At 39.7% G+C, this 12,282-nt stretch overlaps 1 protein-coding gene across 2 annotated transcripts in view; it reads left to right on the forward strand.

Annotated features, from left to right (window-relative positions):
• The window catches only part of LOC139818173 (lachesin), a 37,742-nt gene that overhangs the window by 508 nt on the left and 24,952 nt on the right, over positions 1 to 12,282 (forward strand). The window lies entirely within an intron of this gene.

The following is a 12,282-nucleotide window of genomic DNA, read 5'->3' on the forward strand; positions in this document are numbered from 1 at the left end:
GAGAGCATAATAAAAGGAACGGTGTTCCGACGAGGAAGTGCATATACTGCGTAATATTTCAGAAAGCTGGATCAAATACGTTGAATATTTTGATCGTTACTTTAATCGAGCGAAAATCTTTCGATCGGATTGATTGCACAACGCTACTTTCGGAACATGAGACGCCCGCGAAGTTTGGCGGCATACGACGATTCAAATCTCAAGTGATTAAACCAGTTTAACTGCACGACCGATTATTGAGAAATTAATTTTAGTTCGAAAGAGATTTACAGTGTTTTAGTCGATTGCAGTCGTGCGAATATCGTACGGAAAATACTCGCGAACTTGAACAATTGAAATATTCGGAAACAATTCGAAAGTTTTGCGAGGAAGCGCGACAAAGATTTTCGACATTTGCCGTGACGCTTTTCAGGATGAAAACGGTTAGTAAAAATTAATTTTTACTACAATGATATAATAAAATTCAATTTTTATATTTATTTTATGATGATTATAATACCTATACTTTACTAATCTATTGCGTTTAAAAAATTATAATATTCCATAACCCGTAATAAAAATTGCACATGTTAGATTAACTTGGTACACAAAATTCGTCGAACGAGATTGAAAACAAAATATCGCACGCGATTTCGAAATAGCTTTTATCGATCAAAACGTCGTCATCTTTGATGCGCTTTGTCTCGCCTTTGAACGGAACTTTTCGATTCCGTTTAGAAAACTCGACGGAAATCTCTTTGCGTATAACTTTATTCAACGCAAAACTTGATCGGGAAAACGACGCGACGAATCGCTTCGCACCAATCTGACAATATCGCTCTTTTTCATTATTACTTGTTTTCGCAAGTAATATCACGTTCCGCAAGACGAAACCGCGATCGAAGGGGTCGGGGGTCGGGGAAGGGAACGAGGGTTGCAGCCGGGCAAACTGCCGAACTTCGGCACGAGATTAATTTGCCGGTACCGCGGGGAGCTTCGGAAGCCGCGGACTCCGGACACGGCTTCTCGAACGGGAGGGCCCGGGGAATTGTACGCGGGATCGAATCAAGCGTGGCTCGAGTTCGGCAACGGGGAGCCCCGAAATTGCACCGCGACTGCGTGCGAATCGCTCAGCGGTGATAACTGATTGTGAGAAGGGCGCGAGTCGGCGTACTCGTTGTCGCCGTTGCGAATGTTGCGACCCGCGACCGAAACGAGCTATCTCTCGAGAGCCGAGAGAGAGAGAGAGAGAGTGGAGGATCATTCGAGGGAGGATCTCTCGGTCGTCTCTCGTCGTTTTCATCGAGAATCGAGACTTTGCGCGCTTGGTAGTACCTAATTGAATTCGCCGATCCTTGTACTGTCGAGGACGAGTTGGACGACACGTAACTGCTACAACTAGATTTCGTTAATATTTCAACAGATGTTGGTGTAACTCTGTTAGATCATCGTATTATCGAGCGATCGTTTAAAGACGATTATTGGATAATCCCATTATTTCGAATTCAGGACAAATTAAATATTATTTTTGTTGTGTAACATATGTTTCGCAAGTATAGTACGTCCAGTTATATTGAGCGAGACAGGACGGTCTGATTTATAGTTACAACATTTGCTTCGTTACTCCGGAGATTTACTTGATTTTGGTATCGGAAAATTTTTCCTCGGGCGCAAATTCTGTTATCGCTGTATTCTAAAGTAATCGTCTTTTAAGAAAAGCAAATTTTATAGATTTTGTGTTGCGTAAAACGACCGCTACGTAGGCATTATAAACGACTTAACGGGCTTGAAAAAAAAGCTAAAAATAATGAAAAGCAAGCGCTTGGTGTAATTGATTTGTGTGCGCGGCAAACTTAACGGGGTTTCTCGTAGAGGCTTTGAAGGCTATTGAAATCATTCACGTATTATTTTACATCTTTTTTAATGTAACCAAGTATCGGAGGCGATTGAGTGGACCGCCCACATTTATTAAACTTTAACGCTCCTGTAGCACAAGAAATATAATTAAATCACTACTCTTATATAGTTATAATCACAGCTGGACGATGAAATGTGTTACGATTACATAATTATAATACATCATGACCGATATTCATATAGTCAGATCTTATATGTAAGATTGTCTTAAGTTTATTTTTAGATGCTGTACGGCTCGTTTCATTATAGTTACGGAATATCTAAAGATGAACTTAAGACGATCTCATGTATAAGATCTGACTATGAATATCGGCCTATATGGAAGGATAAAAATCAGTAGTTGTGTAAGTCAAATTTTTAAAAATATTTTTTTGTGTGCATAGATGCAATTTATATATTGTACAGATTGCATCTATGCGCACACGAAAAAATATTTTTAAAAATTTGACTTACATTACTGCAGTGGTTTTTACTTCTCCATATGTATGTTACTTTTATTTGCTTCAAAGTGAGGTAATATAACTATGATCGTTTCTGCACAAAGTTTTTGTAAATATTTCCGCAAAATATAAAGTAAGTTTAAAAATCATCTGAGGATAGTATGTATAACTATCTCATGTGCCTCATGTTAGGGTACAAGCAAATCTCGCGAGTTGCAAGAAAGTCTAATTTCTTGGTGGAATTATTCCCGGTGTCCCCGGTGAAGCTGTCGTATCCATCGGAGAGGAAACGAGGGGAGGGGGGACACCTCGCGCATTGCCAGGCTTAATGCACAATGACTATGCCGTGTCGGTAGCGAGAATGTTGCGGTTAAATCTATATGTAAGCGAGAGAGAAAGGAAGCGTACGATGTGTATGCAGAGGCTGCGTGATTCAAACTACTGCTTTCACAGATAGAGATAGAAAGAGAGAGAGAGAGAGAGAGACAGATCGTGGAGTAGTTGTGCTAAATGGTTCGCAAACTAATGTTCAAAATTCAGGCATTGCCGCGAGACCGAGGGAAGATGGGGCAGAAAGGAAACGTATGCAGCGAGCACACGTCTTTCTAAACGGAAAGAGGGAAGCGGATGAAGGCGAGAATTGTACCAACCGTGCAACCGACAAAACGTATATGTGTAGCGTTACTTCACCTTAAAATACTTGCCGTACTTCGTTCAGCGCGATCATGAATTATTAAACAGCGCCTTTTCGTTCGTCGCATCTTTAATTATTCGTCGGAGATCAGAGAAACGCATAATGGAGCGTTGTCTGAACGAATTAAATAAATCGTCAAAGTTGTTTAGGGCTTCAAAAGGGAATGTCTCTGAATTATCAAGAGATTGATCCATGTCACGCTGATTAAGATCACATGTGAATCGGAGATTTGCGCGAGTTTGTTTCCCAAGTGAATCCTCTCGCGGATACTCCGCGACGCGAATAGGTGCGCCGGGAGATGGAAATAAGATTCTGTTCATTTTTCCATGCATAGAAAGTGTCGTTCTCTTTGTATGCACGCAAAACAGATATCTTATTTTCCGGCATGTGCGATCAGAACACAATTTTCCGGATTGCTCGCACGCATACAGGATTTTCTCCTCGTGCTCGCACGAGATCTGATATGCGATCGATTAGCGTATGTACATACCAGGCGGCTTGCATTGCTTCCTCGATATAAAAAAGTAAAACGAGGATATATATGCGAGGATCTGATATGCAATCTGAAGATTAACGATAACATTCATATCATTTAGTAAATTTCGCGAAACTTTGCGACTAAATATACTGCGCGATTTTCTTACATAAATGAGATATTGCTCTGTCATTTATTACATTTATTTTTCTCATAACTGCGGTGTGACTCTTTAAATTGCCTCACCTGCTACACGGTACACGTTTCCACGCTGTAGTTGATCTGAATGAAAATGCGCTACAATGCAGCAGCGTGCTGTACGTCTTTGGTCACTTTATTGTTGGAAGAAGCATGTCCAAACCGCTGCAGCATTTTGCTGAGAACTCGGCTCGTATATATCGGTATCGGCAAGTTCCGCTCGACAAAACAAATTGCTTATACCGTCAATGGAACTTTGTCGGAAGTATGTGTTTGGCTACGTATCGATACTTCATACAAACCGTTTGTTTAACTTTCGAAGTAGGGAGAGAAAAGTGTTCCTTTCCGAGACGATGGGCGGAAAACTGAAAAATTCCTCAAGGGGAATGGGAGGCGCGTGTCAAGATACAGGGATACAGAGTTAGGGATAGGAGACGCGTCTCGCGAAAGTCCCGAATAAACAGCGCTCGGTGTCGGGATAAAATAAGTTCGTCCGTTTATCTAACGCGTATGCAGCCGCTATACGTGTTTTTGTGCAAAGTAACGAAATGTTATATACACGTCTTTCCGCGCGTTAAAGATGCATGGTTCTGCATTTTTTGATCCATCAGATTTATTGATGCGGTATACCTTCAAACCTAGTTGAAACCAAGTTGCAGAAAACACTAATAATGAGTAAGAATTGCGTGATATTTTTTTCCGGTATACATATATAATTACGTGATTAATAAGGTGAATTATGCTTGCATACAACAAGAGTTACTCTAAAATAAAAATATTTTACGGTATTTTTTGACAATGGATAATATCGTGAATATATGTCTAGAAAAATAAAAATGTAGAATTGTGCTTCTCGTATAATCATATTTTTCGCTCGAGATTGCAATCTATTGTTATATTACATGCATATAATATTTATACATCATATTAGTTATAATATTGCTTATATACATAAAATATGTATAATATAACAAAATAAATCATAATTTCAGGCAAGAAATGTGATTTGCGTAAACTGTTATTCCATTTCCGCATATAACAGATTTGCTGTTTGAGAAGGTAATTGAGATTAAAATTATTTTTAATGCGAAATGCAACATTGCGAAAAGACAATCAAGAGTTGTGAAATATTGTTAAGAAAATTTCAACAAGCACGTTGGAATTTAGCAAGAGCTGAGTTAGTGTATCTCCCGCAATTTAATGCCTAGTTTACGCAAAAGTGGACACACGAAAATTATAATCCGAATTATTCTCTGATGTATCCAAACCATGTTTTAAATTTGCTCTTATTGATTACAATATTTAGGTGATAGATATTTACAAATGCGATTTTGGCAATATATTATATGACACACATACTAATTGAGCGAATTAGTCGTATTGAAAATCTATTAATAATGTGTCAAGTTTAATCAATGGGATACGTTATATTTATCACAAATGACTCTACGTAATTTAAAACTGAATAGATATTTGGACGTTAATGTTGTTGATAAACGGCAATTAATGATGTTCGATTTGTTTAATTTTTCGATTTTGCGTAATTTAAATGAATATTTAAATAAACACAAATCTGCAGATTCGTATTTTTCCAAGCGTCAATCACGTTTTTTTTTATCATCGAGGATTTTCGCATCAATTTTCGATAGATAAATTGCTGAAATACATGCGTTTAAATATACGCGGATAGACACGCGTTATTGCATTTTATCGGAAATATGCTTGAAAATTTTCCCCTGAATGGAGATCACAAAAAAAATGGTAACAACGCATCAGGGGTTTGTCACATTCCTATGCACGCATGTGAAAATGATATAGAATTTTATATGCATGCATATACGATCTCTGTCGAAAGCTTGGAATTAAGCTGCCTTTTCTCATCTTTCCATCAGCCTCCTTGCAACATTCTTGCCACGTTCCTAGCGCGCTTTATGTATATGTACATATATATACACATATAAGTGCTTTTGAAGATATTTTCGAAGATGAACCAAACATGTAGTTTATGAATAAATTAACGTAAGAAGAAAAGATGTTAAGTTCTGGCATAATAATCTTACAATTTTTTGAGGTCATTAATGATAAATTAGACACAAAATAATAAACGTTGAATAAAACATTGCACTTTTGTAATAGTTACCTAGTAATTAATAAAGAATTATAAATATTAGTAATATATTTTTATATAAATTTTGTATTTGATATACAACAACATAACATTTATCCGATATCTCCCAACATTTAATAATTTAGGTACGCGGTTAAAACTTGCATTTTGTACTTTCTTTCAAGCAACACAGCAATGCATTTTAAATTCAGAATTTAACCATCTATGTTTTATAAGAATAATTTTCTTCGCAAAGAGACTTGCGAGCGTCGAAATATTGACCTCTCCTCGCGGTAACGCGGTTCATCCCGTGTACATTTCACGGAGCGGCAGCAGGCGCGCACGAAAATGCAGGCGGGTGAGGAGGTGACGAAAGTGAAGGACAGGGGTAAATGGACGGGTTTCGGGGTAGAGTGGCTTTCCGTTCTCTCGGTGGAGGCATTTGTTCCGTCGACGCGCAAACGCGCCCGCGCCTCGTAATAAACATGCCGCGCACCCGCGGCGAGCGGACTGACTGATGATACCGTTCACTGGTAGATCTATGTTATTGGTTACATCTCCCGATACCGATGAGCCATTGAGCACGAAGCGAGGAGGCATTCGTCGTGCCGAAACGAACGGTAGTAATTACCGCGCGACCGCTCTCCTTCGTACCATATATAACTCTTCCCTCCTAACGGTCGATCTTTCCGGTTTCACGCACGCTCGCATTTGGAAATGCAAAAGTTATTTCGCCCCTTCGCATCCCAGCATCCCACGCGCATCCCTTCGTTCCCGTACGTTCCCTTCGCTAAACAGGCAAGGGTCAAATACGAAGAAGCATCGTGATGAAGGCACTTCCGTCTATTCGGCGCTACGATTTAATCTCGCTGCAAATTAAACGCGTATGCGACATGCGTGCGCTTAAAAATGCATAATTTTATACTATAATTTCATTATAAGGCGCTGAATTTTTTAATGGTTCTAATTGAATGGTATGAAATTGAATTATATAATTTTTGCGTCGTTCTTACGCGGTACATTTTTGAAATATGTATCGCGTGCTCCGCTTTCATGTGCTCCGCCGAAAATGCCGCGCAAAGAATTACGGTGATCTCTTTTCTCTCCTTCTTTCTCTGTCTTTCTCTCGCATTATAGCGATATATAAAGTGCGTAACACTGTCCACGTACCGAATGTGTCACGCTATTGGCCGATAAACTTGCACTTTACATAAATGAAAACGTTTGCCGCGTATGTTTTGAGACATTAGCGGGGCATGTATAAATAATGCTTTGATCTTCGTTTATATCATGCGGTACAAAGTGTTGAAACGCATATTCGGTGCGTATTGGATGGTCCCTCATTCGCGTTGTTTAAATGTTAATGCGGCTGTTTGACACTAATCCCTTTATTTACGCCGATCGCATATTCGATATATGCAACAGATATCAAAGTAAAACCGAATCGTTAACATTAAATTACGCGTCGAGTGTACAGATCAGACCATAAGTGTATAAATTTTTGCATTGTAATGAAATCACTCACGTCGCGAGTTTATAAAATGTTTGATATTGCAGTTGACATTTTCCGACAATGGTATTGTAGTAATATCGCGATAGAAAATTAAAATATTTAATGAAAAAAATAAACATTGTACAGAAAAAGAATAACCCTCTCGGTAATGTCGCGCTTATCCAGGATGTGAAAGAGGAATATCGAAGGAAATGTGCAAAAAGGCGTTGACGAAGTCCATTTCCTGAGTAGTGGTGCAACTGCCTCGCATAAATCTTTTCTGCCAACTATTTATCTTTGAAATATGTTGGCGAGAGACGCCGTAACCATCGCATGATTCGCATGCTCTTTCGCGCAACTTCCAAAAATAACGTATCGTTCATAATGCTATCCATATATGTATATATGTAGTATATATAGCGTTTCTTTACGAGAAATTTATCATTCGAGCTACAATTCTCTTCGTATTAGTTTTATCTTATTTAATTATTATGAATCTACGATCTTAGGCGTAAAATTATAATGATATTAATATCTTGAAGAGATATCTAACTTTGTGCAGAATTTTTTGTAATACTTGCAAAACATTGTGAAAAACGTTCGCGCGTGATATAATAAATTCGGAATCGGTACGATACAACACAAACACGAAATGCTACATCCACATTTATAAACACGTCATATGAAATACTTTGACTATCTGATACGTGTAATTTCAACGTAGCATCAGGTGGCTTCGGTGCTATCACGATAACGCCGCTGTGACAATTGAAATTATTATCAGTTACCGCATCACATCGCGTTGTCAGTATATCTGACAGATTAACAAAATGGTCAATGAAACAGGAGTAAAAATTAATTCCATGTCAGGCGTACAATAACGTTACGCGAGTTTTTATCGTGATAACAGATCTTTTTTTCTATTATTTTCCCCTACTTGTTAGCAACGAGTAATATGTCATTACGGTCAAGTGATTTTATACTTTTGCGAGAACTCGTGAATACGCATAAGTTTATCCGACTGAGGTCTCACGGCGGCTTTAGCAAAATCGCTTCCCGTTTAGAAGCATGCAAGATTTAATATCTGCAACGTAATTCACTTGGATTAGGCGCGCGCATTAAGAACGGCGTACTCGCGCCCGAGTAATATGCTCGAAACATCTTCGTGCTAATTAAAATTGTATCACGTGATGTTTCTTATTATCGCCATAACGTAATTAGCGCGATTGCCTCTCGAAAGGCGGGAGAACGTTATAATATTGTACGAGCCGTGCACAAAGCAGAATGCGTTTAATCGGTATCCCGGACTACTGAACGGAAGTCGTATATATAAAAATTAACGGGCGGTAATGACGACGCGCGGATTTATTTTAATTCAGTCCGCCGCGCCGTAACTAGCTCGCGCCATTCACTCTCATATCACGAATTCGCTCGCGTAGATCGAATAGCACTTTTCTTTCCTCATCCTTCTCTTCTTCCTCCCTCTTCAGCTCCCTCCTCCCTCGTACGCTTTTGACTGTAACGCCAATTCGTCTTTCGAAACGTTGCGAAACGTTTAATGAGATCATATCTACCGCGTATTTACTATTACCGCGCTAACAAATAGAATAACTCTCGTAATATAACTCGGAGCTTCGCCCATCTCGCTCGCGCATTCCGGACAAAACATGAAATCGTTACAACGATTTGCAGCACACTTCGGAAACAGAGTACGTATACTCTTCCCCTCCCAGTTTTCATCCTCCCATACGCAAATCCCTTTCTCTCTCGTCCTCTCGCTAAAATCGAGGTAATCTCTCCCTTCGTACAAACCGATTCAGTTATCCCATGACGAACTAACGGGTAGGTACTCCGCCTAAAAGGATCGATATTTATTCGGGATAGACAATCCGCGGAAGCGGATCTCTCCCTTGGATGTTCGTATTAGCGCGAGATGGTTTCTTTATCGATTTTCATCGAACATTAAACAAATCTGGGTAGAGTGACTCGTAGACCTGATATCACATCGATACAGAGTTTCATTTGCGTTACATATATTACCGAATAATTATAATTACCTTAGCGTGTACGGAAAGTTTTATGAAATTTTTATTTTATCCCCACTATTTAAAAATTATTATAGCATAAGTTTATTTTTACCATGTAGTATATTTAATAATATTCAGTGATTTGGCAGCCATTAAAATCAATATTTTCGCAGCAGTAAAATCAAAAAGCTCGTGTGCTGCAAAATATACTATAATACTAAATATATTTTCAATGTAAAGTAATGAATCAACGTAAAATAAACTTGCCTAATTTCGATTCTTAATTATTAACTTTATTCTTCGAATACGCAATTGTTCTCTCTTTCATATTATTGAACGAATTTCTGCATAGTAACGGTCGCGATTTTGCAAGGCTGAACTGCGATGTACATACGCAGAGAGAGAGAGACGCGCTTCATCGCGAAAGGATTCAATGTCGGGCCTCGGGCGCTATCTCCATTATCATAATTTTTTTTGCCAATGACGCCTAACGGACAACGTAGCGCGTATGAAGAATGCGATGCGTGGCACGGTAGATAACGGATGAGGGTCGAACGAGATAGGTAGCCAAAGGGGGGTGCAAACGGACGGGATGGATGATAGACGCGCAGCGATGAAAAGGGGCACCTGCTGTATCTCTGTGTGTGCATCCAGCCCGCGGGGTGCAACTTAATGAGCTTCCTGTGTTGGTTCCGCTTTTAGCGCGTAACTCGACGTCTCTCGAGCGCTCTCTCTCTCCCTCTCTTTCTCTCATTTATGCGCTCTCCGTCCGTCATCACCCTCCGTCGTCGCACTCGTCGTCGCGAGCATCATCACCAGCGCGTGTATCACGGAAAACGATCCGTCGGGAGCGTTGGGGCGGCATTAAGATGCAATCACGGTGTCACGGTGAGTCGCAAATTAGCCGGTTGTCCGTCTCGAGAATTCAATTCTCGCGTCATGGATAAATTGTTACGTTTGAAAATAATCAACGCGAGCTGTTACTTCGTGCGCATAACATTATCGTTAAGGTGATTATTATCGAGGCTAATTTTTTGCCAATCTGGCGATGGATATTAATTTTGTAAATTCCCGCGTAATCGTTATTACAAAATAGATATATAAATCAAACCAAAAAATAAAAAAATTATATATATTTTTTAAGGGATTAACATTTAGCGATAAGGAGAAGAGAATCGAGTATTGTATATCACATATTTTTTATCGATAAATATATTAAAGCGTAATTTCTTTCGGAATTACGGCGTGTTTACGCAAGTAAAACAACAGCTAAAATTCCTTGATCAGCGAATATTTTCTTCAAGGCGCAATAATTCGTTTAAGATCTAATTACTACGAAGAAACTTTTCTTTTGCTGCTACTTCGTGTTACTTTCTCCTTCTCTTTCGATCCGGCATTAGGTTGCTCGCGCGAGAACACCAATTCCTCCGTTCCGCCACAATCCCATCGGATCCGCTTTGTGCGGCGTCTGGAGAAGTAACAAATTCTCCAATTCTTCGATTCGTACTCTCTCACTGAGCAACCGATTGTTCGTTACTCCGCGAACGGATGAAGGTACGGAAATCATGTATCGATCCTTGCCGAGCACGGGAATGTTACCCGCACGGTTTCTTTTAGTCGCGTACCCTTCTGATTCCCGCACCGCGTCGTCCACACTCTTCTTCTCTGCACACTTTTATTATCTGCATATCTCGGCAGCATTTTTATTCAACTCTAAAATATTATTATAAATTTTATTCCTTATTACGAGATATATATTATTGCAACATTTAGTTAAAATTCCCGTAAAATTTCGTCATTTTCCTTCATATTTGGCAGATATCGAAAAATGCGACAGATTACAATGCTCTAACGTAGCCACGACTACATTTCTCGCAAAACAGCTCTTTCGTTCGCCGAGCTAACACTCATTATAGCGAACGGCCTATTCTATGTTCCTAATTCTTCAGGAGAGCTTCGGAGCTCTCGCGGCCTCTTCGCCCATTCTCGCTTCTCTCGCTTCTCTCCCTGGAAAGCCATCACGTCGTATTACCGAGGGATCAGAGAGACAGACACATATATACACATAAAATGCTGGCGAGATACCACTTGACGTTTGAATACCGCCGAACTCTGTTACAGAGTGGCTTCGTGGTAAAGGGTAACGAGGGGAATGTATCCCCGATGTTGCAAAGTGCTGCGGCGGCGCCAACTTATCGTCGCTAAGCCTCTTTACGAATGTAGTCTTTTTTCTCGACTTCTTCGGGTGACCCGATTTGTCGCTGGATAATGATCGTTCGCACACGCTGCACTAATTGCGGCCTCGGTGCAGGAATTAAAGCTTTTGACATTTGGGCTATGACGCGATCATGTTAAAAAATATTTCGTTACATGATTCTACATGAGATTCATGTATACATTTATTTATATATACATATATATAGATTAGTATTTATATACTAATAGCTATTTTATGATTGCTAACAATATTCAATTTATTGTATAAGATATTTTTCATTCCGCTCAGCATCGATATATTAAACGGAGGATTATCATAAATGACTGTCGAGTAGATATTTTCGCACTAACATGTCCTATCGCGTGACCACCGCATTATATCAAAGATATGGGCTCGCACTCCTCAGCGTGTCTCATTTCCTGTGGCTCGATTTAACACGACTTAGCGGTTGATGGAAGTACGTAAGTGAATATCGCTTTTTTTTCTCAACTAATATTCCGATACTTTTACCATCCTCTCCGATACCGATTCCGATACCCTAAATGCAACCGAATCGCGATGGAAGAATTCGCGAGGGAGTAGCCTAGAGGAAGTTAAACGGAGACTGGAGGATGGCGGCAGCGACGTCCTACGAGGCCGCATCTCGGAGATGCAAAGAGAAAGAGAGTGTATGTGTGCCTCCTAACTTTGCAGACAGTTTGAACCACGATTCTCAAGTTCCATCGCGCAGGCGAA

The sequence above is a fragment of the Temnothorax longispinosus genome, chromosome 8 (genome assembly GCF_030848805.1).
Source record: "Temnothorax longispinosus isolate EJ_2023e chromosome 8, Tlon_JGU_v1, whole genome shotgun sequence".
Classification (NCBI taxonomy): Eukaryota; Metazoa; Arthropoda; class Insecta; order Hymenoptera; family Formicidae; genus Temnothorax; species Temnothorax longispinosus.